The 21074-nt window shown below is 46.0% G+C and overlaps 1 protein-coding gene across 2 annotated transcripts in view; it reads left to right on the top strand.

The window, feature by feature from the left end:
* The window catches only part of DGKA (diacylglycerol kinase alpha), a 57295-nt gene that overhangs the window by 9916 nt on the left and 26305 nt on the right, over positions 1-21074 (top strand). The window lies entirely within an intron of this gene.

The following is a 21074-nucleotide window of genomic DNA, read 5'->3' on the forward strand; positions in this document are numbered from 1 at the left end:
ACCAGAATAAAACCTGGAAGACCTTTTCTGCCTTATGATTTGGCTGTTAAGTTATGGAAACATGCCATACCTCTGTCTTGTGTCTTACATGGTCTGTCACTGTCAGGATGGGGAAAGGTTGAAGAGATAGATATGTATCTGCCATTGGAATGCCAACGTATTTCCAACATCACACAGTTTCCATAGGCAGTTAATATGCAGCATAAAAGAAAAGAAAAAAAAAAAGATTTATTTACGACATATGCTGATTGGGAGTTTTACTCTGCCCTGTCTCAGGTGGCTTTGATCTGTGCCAACTCTTAAGAGTACATCTTAATTTCCTAATTACTAAATCCTGAACCTAAGACCTTTTTGCAAAATTCTGTGGGAGTTCTGGAAGGACCCACCAAAAAAGTTCATCAGTGCACTTTATTGTTATTATTCAAAACTGCAGTAAGTATCCCATTGAGAAGCTGCCAGCAGTAGGCATTATAAAGAGATAGTGCTAGTCTTTAATGCAGCGATTTTCAGCTGTTGTGCCATGAATGGTCTGCAGGTGCGCTATGGAAGTTTCAGAGAGGGCCATTTATTAGTAGGGCCACTGGGGTATGTGAGCCCCCTACTGACAGAGCAATGTGCCTTATCAACTGTCAAAATACTTATGGTGTGCCTTGACAACTTCAGTGCCTTGTCAGTGTGCTATGTGTTGAAAAAGGTTGAAAATAGCTGTATTAATGTACGTGAAATTCTATAAGATTTTGTCATTTTAAAATGGCAAACTGTGCTTGAAAAGCAATGGGTAGGACATTCATTGACAATGTTAAAGGGAGATTTTCATGCTCTTGGTAAATCCTTTCCCTGGTGAAAGAAAATCCAGCATCTACACTTTTGGTACCACAGGTGGGCAGGAGGTCCAGAAGTTTGCCAAAAACCGCTGCCTATGCATGATGATGTGCTGGAGCGTTTTGCACCCATATAATTCCTGTATTGGTGCAGACACCACTATTGCAATTGCACTCATCTGTAATTGAGACAGATGTGCAGCACTGTTGAAATTGTGAAGGTTGGTTGAGCATCTGTGAACATCCAATGCACATGGACCCATGGATTCACTGCACAGCCTATAGTTCATTATCTCAGAATAAAGGATATGAGTGTTTACTATGGCCTGTACTAGTTAGTTTACTGTTTCTCATTGGCGGGTTATGGCTCCTTAATGTTCCTGTCCCATTCAATTTTTCTGATAATATCTGGAAACTAATGTAAGTACATCTTTGTGCTGTGTGACCATGCATCAAAAAAGTTTAGGTATGACACATCGGGGTGCTGTAAAAATGTGTGTAGGTAGCAGTACTGCAAATTGGACATGTTCTCTGGGAATTTAGCTGTTTATTTTATTTCTTTATATTAAATATATTTCTTGCCTACCTTTCTCTTAAAAACACAGAACTATTTTTAGAACTGAACAGGGTTAAAAGCCAATTAAAAATATCAGTTAAAACACCATGAAAATGTGCTCAATTGAGATTAAAATCAGTGCATTTGAAATAGCAGCATATCACCGTGCCAAGCATCCTCTGAAGAAGCAGGCCGTTTGCTATTCTTTGGAAGGTAATCAAGGACTGAGCTTCACAGAGGGAGAGAGGCTTGGTGTGGTGCTTCAGCACAAGAAAGGGCCTGCTTTTTGTAGCCTCTAAACAACTTGCCAAAGGGAGTGGCACATAGAGTCAGGCGTCCCTAGATGATTTATGGGTGTGAGGAGCTTGTATGGGAGCTGACATTCCAAAAGTTGGCCCACCCCAAGTAATTTAGGACTTTAAAGGTCAGTACCAGTACCTTGAACTGAGCCCAGAAACAAACTAATAAGTTAAGAAGATTGAGGTAGTGATGGTGTCATGCTGTTGATAGTTCCCCTAGGCATGGAGAAAGTGGGTTTGGCTTCCTTTGGAGAAGAGAGAACTGTAGAGCAGTGGTTCTCAAACTCAAGCGTTGGGACCCACTTTTTAGAATGGCAGTCTGTTGGAATCTACAGGAAGTGATGTCATGGCCAGGAGTAATGTCATAAGTTTGGGCTTCAAACCTAAGCTGCGATCAGCCAAAGGACCCATTACACAGCATCCTTGTGATGTCGGAATTCAAACATTCAAGCTTGAAAGTCAAAGCAGAACAGACTTGGATCCTTCTCCAATCACACAATCCTCCCCCCTTTCCAGCATCCCATCTTCCCACCTATTCAGGGCAAAGCACCATGCCGTTCTCCCTGGTTAATGTCTTTAAATGTTAATGTCTCTAAAATGGGAATTAACTGTTAGGAGAACGTCTTTGGGTAAGATTCCTTGGGGATGGAGAAAACCATCAACACTTGGGGAAGGGATATATTCCACGTTCCTTCCAGCCATGGAGCTGAAGTAAGGTGTGTGTGTTGGCAACCTTCAGTCTCAAAAGACTATGGTATTGCGCTCTGAATGGTGGTTCTGGAACAGTGTTTAGTGTGGCTGAAAAGGCCAATTCGGGAGTGACAATCCCTTCCACACTGGGAGCAAGTGCAGTCTGTCCGTGGTCTGTCTCCCTGGCTATGGGCCTTCCTTCTTTGCCTCTTTGCCTCAGTCTGTTGGCCAAGTGTCTCTTCAAACTGGGAAAGGCCATGCTGCACAGCCTGCCTCCAAGCGGGCCGCTCAGAGGCCAGGGTTTCCCACTTGTTGAGGTCCATTCCTAAGGCCTTCAGATCCCTCTTGTAGATGTCCTTGTATCGCAGCTGTGGTCTACCTGTAGGGCGCTTTCCTTGCACGAGTTCTCCATAGAGGAGATCCTTTGGGATCTGCCCATCATCCATTCTCACAACATGACCGAGCCAACGCAGGCATCTCTGTTTCTGCAGTGCATACATGCTAGGGATTCCAGCACGTTCCAGGACTGTGTTGTTTGGAACTTTGTCCTGCCAGGTGATGCTGAGAATGCGTCGGAGGCAGCGCATGTGGAAAGCGTTCAGTTTCCTCTCCTGTTGTGAGCGAAGAGTCCATGACTCGCTGCAGTACAGAAGTGTACTCAGGACGCAAGCTCTGTAGACCTGGATCTTGGTATGTTCCGTCAGCTTCTTGTTGGACCAGACTCTCTTTGTGAGTCTGGAAAACGTGGTAGCTGCTTTACCGATGTGCTTGTTTAGCTCGGTATCGAGAGAATGAGTGTCGGAGATCGTTGAGCCAAGGTACACAAAGTCATGGACAACCTCCAGTTCATGCGCAGAGATTGTAATGCAGGGAGGTGAGTCCACATCCTGAACCATGACCTGTGTTTTCTTCAGGCTGATTGTCAGTCCAAAATCTTGGCAGGCCTTGCTAAAACGATCCATGAGCTGCTGGTGATCTTTGGCAGAGTGGGTAGTGCATCGTCACCAAAGAGGAAGTCACGCAGACATTTCAGCTGGACTTTGGACTTTGCTCTCAGTCTGGATAGATTGAAGAGCTTTCCATCTGATCTGTTCCGGAGATAGATGTCTTCTGTTGCAGTTCCAAAGGCATGCTTCAGCAGGACAGCGAAGAAAATCCCAAACAAGGTTGGTGCAAGAACATAGCCCTGCTTCACTCCGCTTCGGATGTCAAAGGGGTCTGATGTGGAGCCATCGAAGACAACAGTGCCCTTCACGTCCTTGTGGAAAGATCTGATGATGCTGAGGAGCCTGGGTGGACATCCCATCTTGGGGAGAATCTTGAAGAGGCCATCCCTGCTGACCAGGTCGAAAGCCTTCGTGAGATCTAAAAAAGCTGTAAAGAGTGGCTGTCGTTCCCTGCATTTCTCCAGCAGTTGTCTAAGGGAGAATACCATATCAGTGGTGGACCTGTTGGCTCGGAATCCGCACTGCGATTCTGGATAAACACTCTCTGCAAGTACCTGGAGCCTCTTTAGTGCAACTCGGGCAAACAACTTTCCTACAACGCTAAGGAAAGAGATGCCACGGTAGTTGTTGCAGTCACCCCTGTCACCTTTGTTCTTGTACAGTGTGATGATGTTTGCATCCCTCATGTCTTGAGGTACTCCACCTTCTCTCCAGCAGAGACAGAGGATTTCATGCAGCTCAGTGACAATGATCTCTTTGCAGCACTTTAGGACTTCAGCAGGGATGCTGTCTTTTCCTGGTGCCTTGCCAAAGGCAAGGGAGTCCAGGGCCACGTGAAGTTCTTCTAGGGTTGGTTCACTGTCAAGCTCCTCCAACACAGGCAGGCACTCAATGTTGTTCAGTGCTTCTTCGGTAACTACATTTTCTCTGGAATATAGCTTAGTGCTGCACCCAGTGTTCCATCTGCTGCGCCCGATCCTGGATGACCTCACTTGTGGCAGACTTCAGAGGGGCAATTTCCTTCTGCGTTGGACCTAGGGCCTGCTTGATACCGTCATACATCCCCTTGATGTTGCCCGTGTCAGCTGCTATCTGTATCTGGGAGCACAGCTGGAGCCAGTAGTCGTTAGCACATCTCCTGGCAGTCTGCTGGACTTTGCTGCGAGCAGCTCGGAGGACCTGCAGGTTGCGCTCACTGGGACAGGCCTTGTATGCTGCTTGAGCTCTCCTCTTTTCCTCAGTGACTGGTGTCAGCTCCTCAGAGTGGGCTTCAAACCAGTCTGCCGTCTTGTTGGTCTTCTTGCCAAATATGGACAAGGTGTTGTTGTAAACGGCATTCTTGAAATGTTCCCATCTGTTGGATGCGTCGGCCGGACCTGGAAGAGATTCCTCAAGTGCTTGTGCAAATTCCTCTACTTTTCTCTGATCCTGGGTCTTGCTGGTATCAATTTGAGGTCTTCCTTCCTTTTTTGTGTGGTACAGTCGCTTTGTTTGCAGTTTCACTCTGCTGCACACCAGGGAGTGGTCAGTGTCGCAGGCAGCACCCTGATAACTGTGTGTGATCTTGATGCTGGGAAGGCTGGAGCATCTGGTGAGAATCAGGTCGAGCTGGTGCCAGTGCTTTGATCTCCAAGAGACTCTATGTTGGAGCTTCATGTTGAAGAACGTGTTGAAGAAGGTGTGTGTATGCAGGTACAAAAGCAGCATGGAAGAAACAGGGAACTGAGAGCTGACTCAAGGCATCTTGGGATGCAAAGAGTGTTTCTTTTTGGGGGATCAGATATTAGATAGCAGATCTGTTGCCTGATAGAAATGAATGTGCTACTTGGCTCCGCCTGTGATAGATTTGTAAGTAAATCAAATATTACAAAACACCATAAGCCTCTAGCAGTGTTTCTCAAACCGTTGGTTGGGACCTACTAAGTGGGTTGTGAGCCAATTTCAGGTGGGTCACATAGAACGTAGCTCAGCTGCCACTGAAGATACAGAACTGAAAACACAGTGTACAGAGCTGCTTTGTAACAGGTGACAAAATAATGTCTTCAGAATTAGAATGTCCTTTTCTTCATTTAATTCAAGGTTCATGGAAGCCTTGTAAGGCAGAAAATCCATATGGTTCATTTTAGCATAGCTGAACATGAATTTTAAAAGTGTACTAGATATTGTGGGAGAAGGGTAGCAAGGTGGAGAGGAAAGATGGGTGAAGAACCTGAGAACTCAGATGGTATAGGTGGAGGAAGGCAAGGTAAAGGATCCTGAAGATCTGAACATGAATCGTGGCTGTTCCTGCAAATTGAAGATGCACATGAAATGGGGAGTTTTGAGCTTACCTGAGAATCCCCCTTCTTAGTAGTTCCAGTGTGGCTTGGTTTGCCCAGCCAGCCCCTAGCATCTCAACCACAGCCAGTGCCACCCCAACACACTGGAGAGGCCCCTAGGAGGGAGAACACTGGTCCATCCCAGCTGCACAGGAGAGCTAGGGCAAGGAGCAGAGCCTATCTTGAACTAGAGGCATCAGAGATGCAGGAGTGCTGCCGACTGGGAGGCCTGCCGGGGGTAGAATCGCAGACCATGCTAGATATAGACCTAACAGAGAAATTGCACTTGATTACTCAACAGTGCAGTTGATGCAGAGTTTAATAATCTTCCTGCTCACTGCTCTCTCACAATCAGGTTTGGCTCTGAAGGTAGTGGAGAGAGCCCTCATCCCACAGCTCAGGAGAGAAGTCAAACAGTCGTCCTCATGCTGAGAGCAGTTGCGTCAGGCCAGCATGGGCTCCAGCAAGTCTCCGGAGGGCCAGAGGCTCATTGGAGACTGGGAGCTCACCGAGGGCCGCAAGTGGCCCCTGGGCCGGGGTTTGGGCACCCCTGTTTTAGATCATGATGCATAAAATACCATGAGGATTAAAACTCTTTTTTTCTTCCCAAATAATAGTTACTAAATAAAGGAAGTCGTGAGAGACAGTGAGACTTTCAAAGGCTTAGACGGGAACCTGGGCAAAAACTGTCAAAATTCTCTAGCAGAGAGGCCCTGGCTCTCAATAAATAAGTGTGCACTCTTTCTCTCTTTTCCTGCTGGGTGTTTATGGGACTCGGATGAAGGGAAGGGAAGGCAGTTGGCTCAGGGTTTAGCTAGGCTGCCAAGCTCTACTGGTCTCCAATGCGGCAGCATAGACTTAGAGCTTGGGAGAAGTGCTGTGGCCAATTATTTACTGGTGATGGTTGCAGCGAGAGCAGCATGATATTTCCTCCCTGTCCTCTCATCTATCTTAACTACTTGGTTGGCCTATCTGGATCTACTTCCAACCTTGTAGGGTACACCTGTGGGCTGCTATTTAAATGTGTTTTGATGAGTTTGAAATATTTAGCTGCATCTGCATGCATTGTGTTTACATGGACATGATGTGTCCACATACATTAGTTTTATATATCAGGGATTTCTGTCCCTGTATGTTCTGTTTTGAATGAATGTTGTATCATTTGTGGTCACTGTTAAGAAAAGCAAAGGGCTTTAATTTTTTTTTAAAGTTATCATTATTAAGTTGGGTATAGGCTTTAGAGTTAAATCAATTGTTTGCTTGTATTTTTGGGTCACAATGGCCAATCAGAGTGACTAACAGTAAAAACAAAGTTAAATTAAAATGAGTAAAAATTACAATTAAAAAAATTAATGAACAGCCAAAGACAGCAGTAATACAAGGTTTATCCTCTGCTGTACCTCTTCACATGGTCCACCTGTTCGAAGTACCATTGGAAGTAACTGGCAATGACATCATCACCAGTTACTTCTGGGTTGGGAGGACAGATGGGATGTGATAAACACCAGTAAGAGGCTCAGGTTGGATGGGAGGGCTTTTTTGAGTGCAGAAAAGCATGCTTTGGAGCTCTGCCTGCCGAGCCTCCTACCACTGTTCGTTGCATCATGTTCCTGGTCTCGTTGCCAGGCAGCAGGTGTCCAGCAGGTGTCCACTGGTCCTGCGAATACCACCAGATACCACCTCAAGTACCACTGGTGGTACCTGTACCACTGGTTGAGAAACTCTGGACTAGGGTAAAATGAAAAAAACATCAGCCAGGTTTTTTATGTGTATACCTATACACACTTAGGGACGCTTAGGCTATAATCCTATATGTACACACTGTTGTGGAGTGAGTCCCATTAGACACAATAGGACTTACTTCTGAGTAGACATGCATAGGGTTGTACTTTTAGATTCTAAAGACCCTAGGTATTTTCTTTTTAAAACCTTGGGAGCTAGCAGGACCTGGTTACTGACAGTTTTACACATGAGCTGAATGATGAAAACAACTCTAGAGCAGGGCTTTTCAGCTTTTTATTTATTTGTTCGTAAGTACACTACCACCTTTTGCAGGTACCTTCACTGCCATGGGAGATGAGAGCTGTGCACTGAAGAGAGCAGCTTGCCCCACAGTTGTGGCTTAGTTCTGCTCTCCTCTTCTCCAAACCATGCCTTTTTCAAAGGGCCGCATCTTGCCCACTAGTGCACAGCACCTCCCCCGTCATCTCCACTTCCAGCAGGGCTGAGATAGGCGAACTCAGGACAGTAGAGGGTGATTTGTTGCCAGTGCCAAAACTCACAGTGCAGAAGGCAGCAAGCCTGCCTCATACCTCCTTACCTCTCTCCTTTCTTGTGCGGCCCCTTTAAACAATCGGGAAGCATGGAACACTTGCTGCTGTTGGCATGACTATGGTATAATTACTTCCACTTGGTGGTATGTGGGGCAGTTTCATGATGACACGGCCAACTCCCTTCTCCTGTCTGTCCCAGGTCATGGCCATTGCACTTTGAGCTGACACTACTATGACTTTCTAAATTTCCTAAAACTTGAACCTAGGACATTGAGGGGTTTCCTCCTCCATAGTCAGAGGTCTTGGGGGGGAGTCGGGACACTGATCTCTGACTTCCTCCCTCCAGCATCTGGTTTGCATTGTGCACTCCTGGCCCCTGGAGCCAAGGGCATCTGCCGCAGAGCTAAAATTAGCTCAGGATGTTGATCTCGTTAGCTGGATTTGGTAACTCCAGGCTCCTGGGCTGGCTCCAAAGATGAGTCAGTTCTCCTACCCAACCCTCCTGCTCAGACTTCTGTGCATATTTGATCAGATTCAGGACTTGTGCAACAATGCTGTCTCAGACCACTTTCTTTGGCCCGATTTGCTTACCCATCAAATGGTAGCTGCTGTAGTTCAAGAGAAAGGCCTCCCTCCCTCCACCCTGTTCCAATAGCTGTTGGCGGCTGGGTGCCACTCTCAGTGTTGGAGCAGCCCTTTTGGCTCTTTGGGCCATGCAGCAGAATGGGTCTCTTCCTGTCTCTGAAGAACTTGCTGGCACATGCCATCTTGACAGTTGACAGGTTTGTGGTATTTATGTAGGGCAGGATTTTTCTTGGTTCAGGCAGTTGTGCTGAAGAGTAGGGAGAAGACCTTGCCTAGTCATTTTTTCCAGTGCTGATGCAAGAGCCATCTTAGAACACATGTTGGATGAGGGACTGTTGCTTCACCTGAGCCACGTAGGGCTGGCTCAAAACTCAGGGTTGCCTCACGCTCTCCAATTACAAGACTTACAAAGGAGTTGGCCATTTCTGGCTCTGTAGAAAAGGGGCCAAAATGTCTCCTATCTCACAATGTGATTGATAGCTGCCCTAAGAGCTGTGCTAATAATGGGACAGAGTATCTGTTTTCTCCATAAATCCCATTTCCAGGCTCTACCATTGACCTCACATGTGCTACTAATTACTCTCCTGAGGGCCCAATCCTAATTAAATCCTCCCCCCACCCACCAGTTGCACCTGAGCCAGTGGAGCATGTGCTGTATCCTGCAGGGTAGCAGTTGCAGAGATCTCCTTGAGGTAAGAGAACTCTCATTTCCTTACCCTGAGGCAAGCCCCTACTGCCCCATGGGGTCTCCTTGGATCTACACCAGGTCTTTTGTTGGTGCAAGTCCAAGGAGAATAAGGGAGAGGGAAGGAGACAGGGAAGCAGATTAGGAACTGGAACTCAAACTCACTGAGATCCTCCCCACCCAGAAATTTTCTTGTTCCTCCTTGCTCTGTTCCGCACATTCCAGCTGCTCTTGGTCCCCACTGCCGGCTTACCTTTGCTGCTAGAAGCAGCTGGCAGTGACAATGGACCTCTAGCACTGTCACTTTTTGTGGTGACTCCCAAAATGGCTGCCAGCAGCATGCTGTGCACACCCTGTGTGACTATTTATAACAGCAGAACTGTGTTCTGCTGTTGTAAAGGGCAGCCTAATCCTAGTTTGGACTGGGCTGTTAATCTCTGATCCTATACAAATGTGCCTGAAAGTGAGTCCCATTGAATTATGCTATTTCACTGCTTCTGCAGCTTGCCTGAACTTGCCACAGGCACAACGTAGTCTTGTAGAAAGAGACTGGAACACCATGTTCAGCTTCAGTACGGTTGCATACAGCAAAAGCCATTCTCATGTTACTGGGAACATACAGAGCAGAAGCAACACATCGGGAAGATCACGCAGGGTTGGATGTGTCTACATTTTGCAAAAATGCAGCAATATGGATGCCGGCAACTGCATGGTATTGATGCAAAGCTGATCTGCCTTCTTGATCTGCCCTGCTCATTTGTCTAAGAAGCATGTGTAGTTTAAACTGATGCCTGTGGCTTCCATTTGCCAACTGTCCCTTCTCTGCCTTCTGTCTGAATTCTCCTACCACACAGCCTTTCCAGCCCCTTGCCACCATCACCTCGGCCCCCTTTTTATTGCCTTTGTTTTGGCAAACAGTCACTCTCTGTGGCCTGCCTTTCTGAAGTGGCAGAGGAATAGAAGGTGAAGGCACACTCTGGTATTGGGGAGGTTTTCTCATTTATGTAAACACATGAAGCTGCTTTGGTCCATCTAGTGCAGTAGAATTGTTTGCTGTGACTGGTGGTGTCTGTGTGAGATGCTGGAGAGATGTCTTTCCCAGCATCTGCTATCCAATCTTCCTTTTCTAATTACTATTCATTCTAGCTATCTAATTTCTAGCTCAAATGTTATGGAATTATGAAATCAAATATAATAATTTGACTCTCCAAAGTCCCTGTATAGCATAAAAGGTAGTTTGTTAGCCTCTTCCTTTTGCTCTCAATGGTGGCTTGCAAAGTCATAAGAACATAAGAACAGCCCCACTGGATCAGGCCATAGGCCCATCTAGTCCAGCTTCCTGTATCTCACAGCGGCCCACCAAATGCCCCAGGGAGCACCCCAGATAACAAGAGACCTCATCCTGGTGCCCTCCCTTGCATCTGGCATTCTGACACAACCCATTTCTAAAATCAGGAGGTTGCGCATACACATCATGGCTTGTACCCCATAATGGATTTTTCCTCCAGAAACTTGTCCAATCCCCTTTTAAAGGCGTCTAGGCTAGAAGCCAGCACCACATCCTGTGGCAAGGAGTTCCACAGACCGACCACACGCTGAGTAAAGAAATATTTTCTTTCGTCTGTCCTAACCCGCCCAACACTCAATTTTAGTGGCTGTCCCCTGGTTCTGGTATTATGTGAGAGTGTAAAGAGCATCTCCCTATCCACTCTGCCCATCCCCTGCATAATTTTGTATGTCTCAATCATGTCCCCCCTCAGGCGTCTCTTTTCTAGGCTGAAGGGGCCCAAACGCCGTAGCCTTTCCTCATAAGGAAGGTGCCCCAGCCCCGTAATCATCTTAGTCGCTCTCTTTTGCACCTTTTCCATTTCCACTATGTCTTTTTTGAGATGCGGCAACCAGAACTGGACACAATACGCCAGGTGTGCCTTCACCATAGATTTGTACAACGGCATTATAATACTAGCCGTTTTGTTCTCAATACCCTTCCTAATGATCCCAAGCATAGAATTGGCCTTCTTCACTGCCGCCACACATTGCGTCGACACTTTCATCGACTTGTCCACCACCACCCCAAGATCTCTCTCCTGATCTGTCACAGACAGCTCAGAACCCATCAGCCTATATCTAAAGTTTTGATTTTTTGCCCCAATGTGCATGACTTTACACTTACAGACATTGAAGCGCATCTGCCATTTTGCTGCCCATTCTGCCAGTCTGGAGAGATCCTTCTGGAGCTCCTCACAATCACTTCTGGTCTTCACCACTCGGAAAAGTTTGGTGTCGTCTGCAAACTTAGCCACTTCACTGTTCAACCCTGTCTCCAGGTCATTTATGAAGAGGTTGAAAAGCACCGGTCCCAGGACAGATCCTTGGGGCACACCGCTTTTCACCTCTCTCCATTGTGAAATTTGCCCATTGACACCCACTCTCTGCTTCCTGGCCTCCAACCAGTTCTCAATCCATGAGAGGACCTGTCCTCTAATTCCCTGACTGTAGAGTTTTTTCAGTAGCCTTTGGTGAGCGACCGTGTCAAACGCCTTCTGAAAGTCCAGATATATAATGTCCACGGGTTCTCCCAAATCCACATGCCTATTGACCTTTTCAAAGAATTCTGTAAGGTTTGTGAGGCAAGACTTACCCTTACAGAAGCCATGCTGACTCTCCCTCAGCAAGTCCTGTTCATCTATGTGTTTTGTGATCCTATCTTTGATGAGGCATTCCACCATCTTACCCAGTATGGATGTTAGGCTGACCGGCCTATAGTTTCCCGGGTTCCCCCTCTTTCCCTTTTTAAAAATAGGCGTGACATTTGCTATCTGCCAATCTTCTGGCACCGTGGCCGTTTTGAGGGACAAGTTGCATACCTTAGTCAAGAGATCTGCAACTTCATTCTTCAATTCCTTAATAACTCTTGGGTGGATGCCATCAGGGCCCGGTGACTTATTGATCTTTAATTTATCAATGAGGTCTGAAACATCTTCTCTTTTAACCTCTATCTGACTTAACTCCTCGGTCAGGAGGGGCCGTTCGGGCAGCAGTATCTGCCCGAGGTCTTCTGCCTTGAAGACAGATGCAAAGAACTCATTTAATTTCTCTGCCATCTCTAAGTCTCCTTTTATCTCCCCTTTCCCTCCCTCACCATCCAGAGGGCCAACCGCTTCTCTGGCGGGTTTCCTGCTTCTAACATATTTGAAGAAGCTTTTATTATTCCCCTTAATGTTGCTGGCCATGCGTTCCTCATAGTTTCGCTTGGCCTCCCGTATCACCTTCTTACATTTCTTTTGCCACAGTTTATGTTCCTTTTTATTCTCCTCATTAGGGCAAGACTTCCATTTACGGAAGGAAGCTTCCTTGCCCTTCACAGCCTCTCTAACTTGGCTGGTTAGCCATGCGGGCACTCTCCTGGATTTAGTGGAACCCTTCTTTCTTTGCGGTATACACCTCTGCTGGGCCTCTATTACTGTTGTTTTAAGCAGCCTCCATGCACTCTGGAGAGATTGGACTCTTTTTACCCTCCCTTTCAACCTCCTTCTAACCAGCCTCCTCATTTGAGGGAAGTCTGCCCGTCGGAAGTCAAGGGTTTTTGTTAGAGATTTGCCTGGTATTCTTCCCCCAACGTGCATGTCTAAACGGATGGCAGCATGATCATTGTTCCCCAATGGCTCAGTAACGTTTACATCTCTAACCAGGTCCTGCATACCGCACAATATTAAATCCAGAGTCACCTGTCCTCTGGTGGGCTCCGTGACTAGCTGCTCTAAGCCACAGTCATTTAGCAAGTCCCCTTTCTCTGGCGCATCTGCTTCAGTCCACCTTTTCCTTGAAGCCTTTGGTACTAGGCCTAGATGTGCAGAAACCCACATGGAAATGAGCTTTTTCCACAGAATAAATGCATGTTTGGATGCAAAACCCACATGGTTTTTCTTTTCTGTGAGAGTTTCTCACAGAATAAGCCAAGTATCTTTTTCACTTTTCATTCTGTGAGTTGCAGATCTTCCACTTGGGTTTTGAATGTATGGTTGCATAACTCACATGGCTGTTGACATTTGTGAGTTCCGAGCCACTGGAGGAGGTGAGATACTGCCTTAGACTGACTCCTGGTTGAGCCTTCCTTTGCCATAGTGACTTGACTTTCCTTGCTTTGGGCTTTTAAAGGCAGCTGTACACTTCCCCTCACTTGTGGCAAGTAGAAGAGAAAGATGCAAAAGCAGCATATGTTTGAACTGTGCCTGATTCTTTGGATCTTTTGATTGGCTTGCAGTGGAGGAAAGCAATATTCCCACTGTTTCAACAGCTCCTTTTGGTAGTGAGGGGCTTCCTCGCCATCTGAGGAATCCTTAATGGAGTGAGGAGGAGTTGAGAGCCTCAACAGACATCTGGTGGGAAGAAGCTGTCTAGGCAGTTGCTCTTAAAAACTGCAGAAATGTGGAGCAATTCTGCTACATTTCAGAGAAGCTCAAAGATCTAGATACTGGAGGGGGCTTTGAGGCATGCCAGAGCAAAGCCGAGGAAGTTCCAAGTAACTATGAGCTGGAGGGTGATATCCATTCTGGATGCCTCAGGTCAAGTGTGTCTGCCTTCAAAATCCTTGTCCAGCTCCTCTTCATGGACTGAGGAGTGGTTGTATCCCAAATGAGTGGCTTGGGGTGGTGCAGCAGAGGAGGTACACTGCCTTGCTGAGGGGTGCAGAGGAAGAGGTGGATGATGAGGAAGATATGGTCTTCAGCCTGATTCCTGAGGAGTTGACAGAGAGGAGTCTTCCTCCCCACAAACAGGACCTTCTGAACCAGGGGTGCCCAAGCCCCAGCCCTGGAGCCACTTGCGGCCCTCGAGGCCTCTCGATGCAGCCCTTAGGGAGCCCCCAGTCTCCAGTGGGCCTCTGGCCCTCCAGAGATTTGTTGGAGCCCACACTGGCCCGAAGCAACTGCTCTCAGCGTGTGGTCGACTGTTTGACCTCTCACGTGAGCTGTGGGATGAGGGCTCCCTCCACTGCTTGTTGTTTCACGTCTGTGATGCAGCAGCGGCAGCAAGACCTTCATTCATTCATATAAGTTCATCTTTAATATATTCATTTATGTAAACTTATGTAAATTTATTCAAATTTTATATGTAAATTAATTATTTTTCTCCCTGGCCCCCGATACAGTGTCAGAGATGATGTGACCCTCCTGCCAAAAACTTTGGACACCCGTGTTCTGAACTAAGCAAATCTTCCTATTTCTTATGGAGAATACTTTGGAGAGTCTGGGAGTAGCCAGTCGATGAGAGCGGGAAGGGAGGGCGTCATTCCCGTCTTTGGCATTGACTACAGAAAGGATTGGATAAGTTCTTAACTATTTAAAACCAATGCTTTGGAATGTGGAGGGGCGGCCACTGGGCAGGAAGAACAGAAAGGGGAAGGAATTCTTCTGCACCATAGTCACTGATTTCAGCAAGGATCAGACGACTACTATACTAGTGGAAACCATGCTCTCCTTTGCAGAAATTGAGCTACAGAGACCTTCCTTGGATGACCAGGGTAGGAAAATGTGGTATCTGAAGGCAGGCTTCTCGAGTTCTCCAGGGAGCTGTTGCAGGCAAACAGGCAGATGAGTGAAAAGCTCACAGAGACCCTCAACTCTGTGCCTGCAGGACAGAGATGTTCCAGTGTGAGACACATACATGGAGTCTTGGGAAATATGACCACCGGACTTGCGGCATTGGCACAGCAAAGGTCCTAGGACATCAAGATGCTGTTTGGGGCTGTTGAAGACACTCAGCCTTCATGAGTGCCTTCATGGAGAAACAGACCGCTGTGATGGAGGTGTAGCTGCCCAGGCATGAACTTCCACAAGCTGGGGGGAGGAAGCATTAGGACGTTCCATTCGTGAGGGGCCACATAACCCCCCCTTCTATGTTCCAATTTGCCAGCACTTGTTTCTGTGCTTTTGCAAATAGCTGTTGTTGCGTTGGAACAAAACACTTGTTTTCTATGCACTTGTAATATCTTGTTGCTATATTGGAATGGGGTGACCAAAACATTCCAGATTTTTAAAAAGTGCTTATTGGCAGGTAACATGGCAGTGAAATGTTTTAAAAATAAGCTCTTGCTTGTCACAAAAACAAAAAACACCCCTAGCTTTCTTTATTTGAGCCACTAATGAATCCAGATGTACATAACACAATAATACAACATAGTTGCAGGCTTTTTAATCCACAAAATGTCTTCCTTTGACACAGGTGTTCTGTTTTTCTCTAATGTGGATTTTCATATCCAGGAGAAGACACCAAACATTCATGTATAATATCTGGTGCCAGTCCCTGTACATTTGAGCCACCTTGACTAAGGTTGCAAGTGATTATCCTAACTGGTTGTAAGCTTGTGTGCTACAGGAGACAGGATAAATAGAAGGGTGGGTTAAAACAGTGTAGTTAGGTTGACAAAACCTAAACCACCTTCCAGACTGTACAACTCCTCACTGCCATGGGTAACTTGTACCAAAGCTGCTTCAGGGCAGATCAAAACCCAATCTGACTTACTTTAATAAGAGACAATGGTAATTTCATTTTGTAATGGAAAAAGAGGCTGAAGATGTATGGCACCTGATCATTTTATCTTCTAATTTACAGGAGTGTAGAGCTGGAATGAAAACTGCCTCCACAGTGTGTGTATGCGTGTGTGTGATTCAGTTTGTCATCATTCCAAGTAGCAAGTGACCATAAGTCAAGACAAATAAATTACTTACTTAAATGAGAAAAGTCGCAAATGCTGAGTAGTGATTTTCAAAACTCAAACTTAAGAAAAAGCACCAAGAAGAAGCATGAAGCAATAGAGAGGCTTGTTGACAATGGAAGAGTCAGGAAAATAAATCTAGAAGCTGTAATTTGAATTGGCTGAGTTGAAAAACATGCCAGGAAGAGAAAGAACAGTTACATTGGGTACTGCCTCACAGGCAATATTTTTGGAGCATTGAACAGCTGAATTGGCATTTTTTAATTGTATGAAAGATTTCAGTTTCTTAACATTTGTGAGAAGGAGCCCACATTTAATGTCTGTGGAAGAGCCTGTCTTTCTCTATGGTTGTCCTCTCTTGAGTCTGCAAAATGAATTCTTTCTGTCTCTATTTTTTGTTTTTGCTTCTCTAGATTGCAAGCATGCCAAGGCTTTGGAACCCTGAGACTGTGGACTGATACCCACTCAGTGGTGGCAAAAATAAAAGTGACAAAAGAGTTTCTACCCCAAACTCTGCCTTATGGTCCTGTCTGGGCTGCCTCTTGCCATTCAGTAGTTTTCCACTCCATTTCAGTCCATGTTTCCCACTCCAAAGAGGCTTCTGTGAAGTGGGGAAGGAGCCCCTCTTGCTTGTTGACTTTATGTGTGTGCAGTGGCAATGAGAAGGGGTCTTGAATTTGGTGACTGTGGTTTTGTTGGCTCCAGGTATTCATGTACCCTGGTTGACTTCTCAGAGTCTTCTTGGCTCTCCTTGTTGTCAAAGCAAAATGCTATCTCCTGCAGTCTGCATCCCTTGCTTATTTTTTTTTTAAGTCTGTATATAAAACACTGCTTTTCAGCAGAAGGATTCAAAGCCATTTCATAAGTAAAGGAATGGTTTGGAACCATAAGAAGAACCATAAGAAGACAGTTCCCTGCCCCAAAGAAGTTTCCAACAGGAAAAGAAGTACCAGGGAAGCATCAACACCAGCTGCTGGGAGGGATTGTCTACTGAGATGAATAGGCAGTTGTTCTATCCCTGACAAATATACAAAAGAAGGTGCCTCTTGTCTGGTTGAGGGATAAAAATCCCATGCACTCCTTTATCTCTCTCCCCCCCCCCCCCGTTACCTATCTGCATGTGGGAGAAATTACAGCTCATTCTTGGGTTGGTTGCTTTGCAGGTTGCATGGAAGGGCAGTACTACAATAAGATCACAACTGGGAGTTTCAGAACACCCTTTGTTGGCTTTTAAAGTGGCTTTGTAGTTTAGCACCTTCAAATTCCTCAAAGGGAATTGTGCAGGTTAAGGGTGTAAAGTTTTCAATTGTATTCTCTCTCTCTCTCTCTCTTGTGTGTGTGTATATATACGTATATAGTAGGTATACTACTGACCTTAAAGTATGAAACGGTGATTGAGGTCATAACCAGCTAGCGACTCCCAGAATGCACTGGGGTAGCCTGTGTGTGGCAGTATTGTTTTAGCAGCAGGAACTGTGTTCTTGTTTCCAGAGGCCAAACTTGTGTTATTTAGTGGCTACAGTAACCTTGGCAGATGTTGTTCTAGTTGCCAGGGGAACATTTCCTTTGTCGTAGCCCACGACCTACTGCATGAAATTTATTGTCTTATTTAGTTTCAGGTCCTGACAGGCAGGTCGTGGTGGGGAGAGCAGAACTGAATCCTAAAAAGGAGGAGCCATTGCTAAAACCAAACTAGGATATGTAGGTTTAGCTCATCCAAGTCCTTTTTATCTCCCACAAGCCCTGGGCTTTGGCCAGCTTTATGTCTTTGAGTCTCTGTGAGTTCTTAGCTCAGAAAATCTGACATTCTTTGCTTAAAATCCATAATTCTACAGTCACAAAACCCAAACTCCAGCTCTTGGGGGAGAGATCATGCGCGTGCGCGCGCGCGCACACACACACACACACACACACGTTTTACTTAGTGGCAGACTTCGTACACAGTTTACGTAATTTTGTAATTGGTAGGTTTTCAAATTAATTTTTTGTTTTTACTTCCTTTTTTGTCAGAGACTAGAAAGGACTGGCAGGGAAGCAAAGGGATACTTAACTGGGGAGGAGCGACTGAATGAGCATAAGAATGAATGCAGGCATTACTTCTTGCTCCCTCAATTGTCGACTTATGTTGACTGTCACAGTGTGCACTGTAAGCAACTTGGGGCAGGGACCTGTCTTTTTTTTATGTCCCTCTAGAAGATACAATATTAACTCCTGGCATTCTACAATGATGATAGTGACCAATATCTGTGCTGCTGAAACAAAGAAAATATCATATTACCCCAGTTACTGAGACCCTCTAGGATTGTTCAAAAGTTATCTTTTAGCTTTTATTGTCCACAAAACCCATATTCATTTTGCTCTAACCTGCCACTTATTTGATTGTATTTATTTTGGAAAGATCTAAGCTGTCCTTCAGCACAAGGCTTCCAGGGCAGCGAATGCATTACAGGGCAGAGCAGACTAAGGAAATACGAAGAGCCTTTCTGGATCAGGCCAAGGACCCACTTAGTTGAGTGTCCTGTTTCCAGAGTGATCCATCCACCAGGTGTTTCTGGGAAGCTCACAAACAAGACCAAAAGGTAGGCTCCTCTCCTGCCATTACTCCTCTGAAACATGTTTTCTGGCCCAATTCTATTGAAAGGAAGATCTGATAGAATGTGTGTTCCGCCTTTTTTTTTTTTTTTTTGGGAGTCTTCGCCCATGCGATGGTGGAGCAATGGAGGCCCGCTGAAGCATGAAAGTCTGGTGTGGGGAGGCAGAATAGGTCAAGAGGCAGGGAGGGTGTTGAACAAGGAGGAGATGGGGTAGGGGGTGGGCGGATTGGTCCTGGGGGGTGGGTTCAGCAGTGGCGCACACTGAATCCTAGCCCCCTTCCTGGGCCCAGTCTGCCTGCATGGATCAGCTCAGACATGTGCCAGCTATCTCAAGGGATCTGGTCAAATGTCCCCTTATCCTGAGGAGACCTCCAGGAGCTGGAAGCTCTTCACTGAAACTCAAGCCCCCCCCCCCCATTGTAATGGTACCATTGATGCAATGCTGGAGCAGAACAGGTGCCAGGAAGAGTTATTCTTGAGTGACTCGGCAGAAATAGCTGTCTATCCACAGCTGAAGTGGTCGTTTGTGATAGAAGGGGATGCCTCTGTCTTTTTGTGGCTGCCCATCCATTGGAAGTATTTCTTAAAAATCGGGAGCTGTGGCCTCAAGTGTTACCTGTCGTTTTTAGCACTGGGTCTGAAAGGATTAGCCTGTGTTGCTGGTGATTTCTTCTGCCCATGAGAAAAGCTACATGTGCCACAATTCTCCCTCCTAGAATGTTATCTGTGATTTGGTATTCTTGACTTGTACTTGCTGTGCTGATGAACTTCATGGAAGTGAGGAGCAGAGAGGGGGTTGGAGCAGAAATGTCTAGAAGTAGCAAAAAAGAATCCACGGAGGGACTGAAGCGTATTGGAAATGCTTTGAGTAATTTAGGTAAGGTTGGCAGGAGGGAAATTTGTGTGGTCGTGGAAATGGATGTTAAGAGTTGGAGTGGGCCCTTCCATCTTGTCCTGGTCTCTAAGCAGTGCTAATTGCAATTAGTTCTATTAGCACTAATGGGCTCTGAGTATAGGGCTTTTCCTTCCACACCCAGCAGGGAGTATGCAGTTTTTTAGCTCTGCAGAGTGAAGTGGGGATCAGTTGGAGCATGAATTAATGATACTTATGGGAGGTTCCTGCCTGCAGGGCAGTAAATACAAGAGACAGACCAAGTACGGGAATGAAATGGAAAAATCTGACACCAGAAAGTGTTGGCTGACATTTTAAGCAAAGACGGAGGGTGGGAGTTGGCTCAGGAGACAGGGAAATGAAGACAGAGAGGGGGCAATAGCGCAACAAGTTAGCAGCCTCACAAACCTGACTCCCAATTTCCAATACTTACTGTAGATGCTAATTCTTTTTTTCCCCTCCTGTGACTGAGCACTGGTACCAGAAATCCTTGCCTGAAGATTTTGGAGCCACCCCATTGTATTGCCATCTTCCCAACATCCCTGCCTCTCAGAGCTTGCAGCAGTCTTAGACTCTTCATTGTTCATGTTATAACCAGTCAGAAACTCTTCTTGATAACTCCCTTATAAATATGATGCTGTTCTTGCCATGTGGTGGACTTGTTTGGAGGCACTGTGCTCAGAAATGGAAGATAGATTGCTATCCTGGGCAGATTAACTTTTAATTAGACTAGAGAATGTTTCCATTTTCAGTTATGGTGATAGCATAGAAGCAAATTGAAGGTCCTGAAACACAGTTATGTTCATTGGGAAAACAGTGGTGATCACAAATTTCAGAGCATTCAGATATAGTCTGTTAGTCCTTTTCAGGGAAAGGGATTGTGGTGGATGTAAAGCTCATTGGTAACTAAGGGCGATGCAGCTCTGAGGTCAGGGAACAAACATTCCCTTACTTTGAGGAGGCCTCCGTGAGTGGCACCCAACTGCAGGATGCAGCACATGTCCCATGGGCACCGGCACCGCTATGCCAGTGCTGGAAAGCACTAACAATAAGGGGTTAGGATTGCGCCCTAAGCCTCACAAGTGGGGCATTCCCAGTTTTGTATGTGGCATCCACTGAAGTGAGTTCATCGCATTGACACATGTCTTAGAGAAGAGGTCAGCACAGCATTGTCCTTAAAAGGACAATAAAGGGTTCTTGTATAGAAGTGTAGATATGCAGTCAGCCAGGGGGCAGGCCACCACATCTGAACTGATCAGAGCAGATGCTTAAACTTGATCTGGGAGAAGAAATGAAATCAAATGAAAGATTGTCCTTAAGAGGACAAATAAACGATCTAATATAGACCCACTCATATGCAGCAAAACTGGGGACATCAAACCACATCAAACTTATAAGAACAGACTCTGTTTATAATTATGGTGACAGCACAGAAGCAAATTCAAGGTCCTGAAATACGATTACGTACTTTGGGGAGATAATGGTGATCACAAATTCAGAATATGAATATGTAGTATGTAAGTTTGTTTCAGAGGATGGGACAGGGATGAATTTGAAGCCCATTGGTAACTGGGTCAACCCTAGAGAGCGGGGCATGCCCAGTTTTGCCTTTCATGTCGCTAACTGTGCCAAGCCAGTTGTTTTCTGGTGATGGCAGCCTCTGTGCATGGATCCTTGATGGCAGGGGATCTCCTCTGGG

This window comes from Tiliqua scincoides, chromosome 2 (genome assembly GCF_035046505.1).
Source record: "Tiliqua scincoides isolate rTilSci1 chromosome 2, rTilSci1.hap2, whole genome shotgun sequence".
In the NCBI taxonomy this organism is placed as follows: Eukaryota; Metazoa; Chordata; class Lepidosauria; order Squamata; family Scincidae; genus Tiliqua; species Tiliqua scincoides.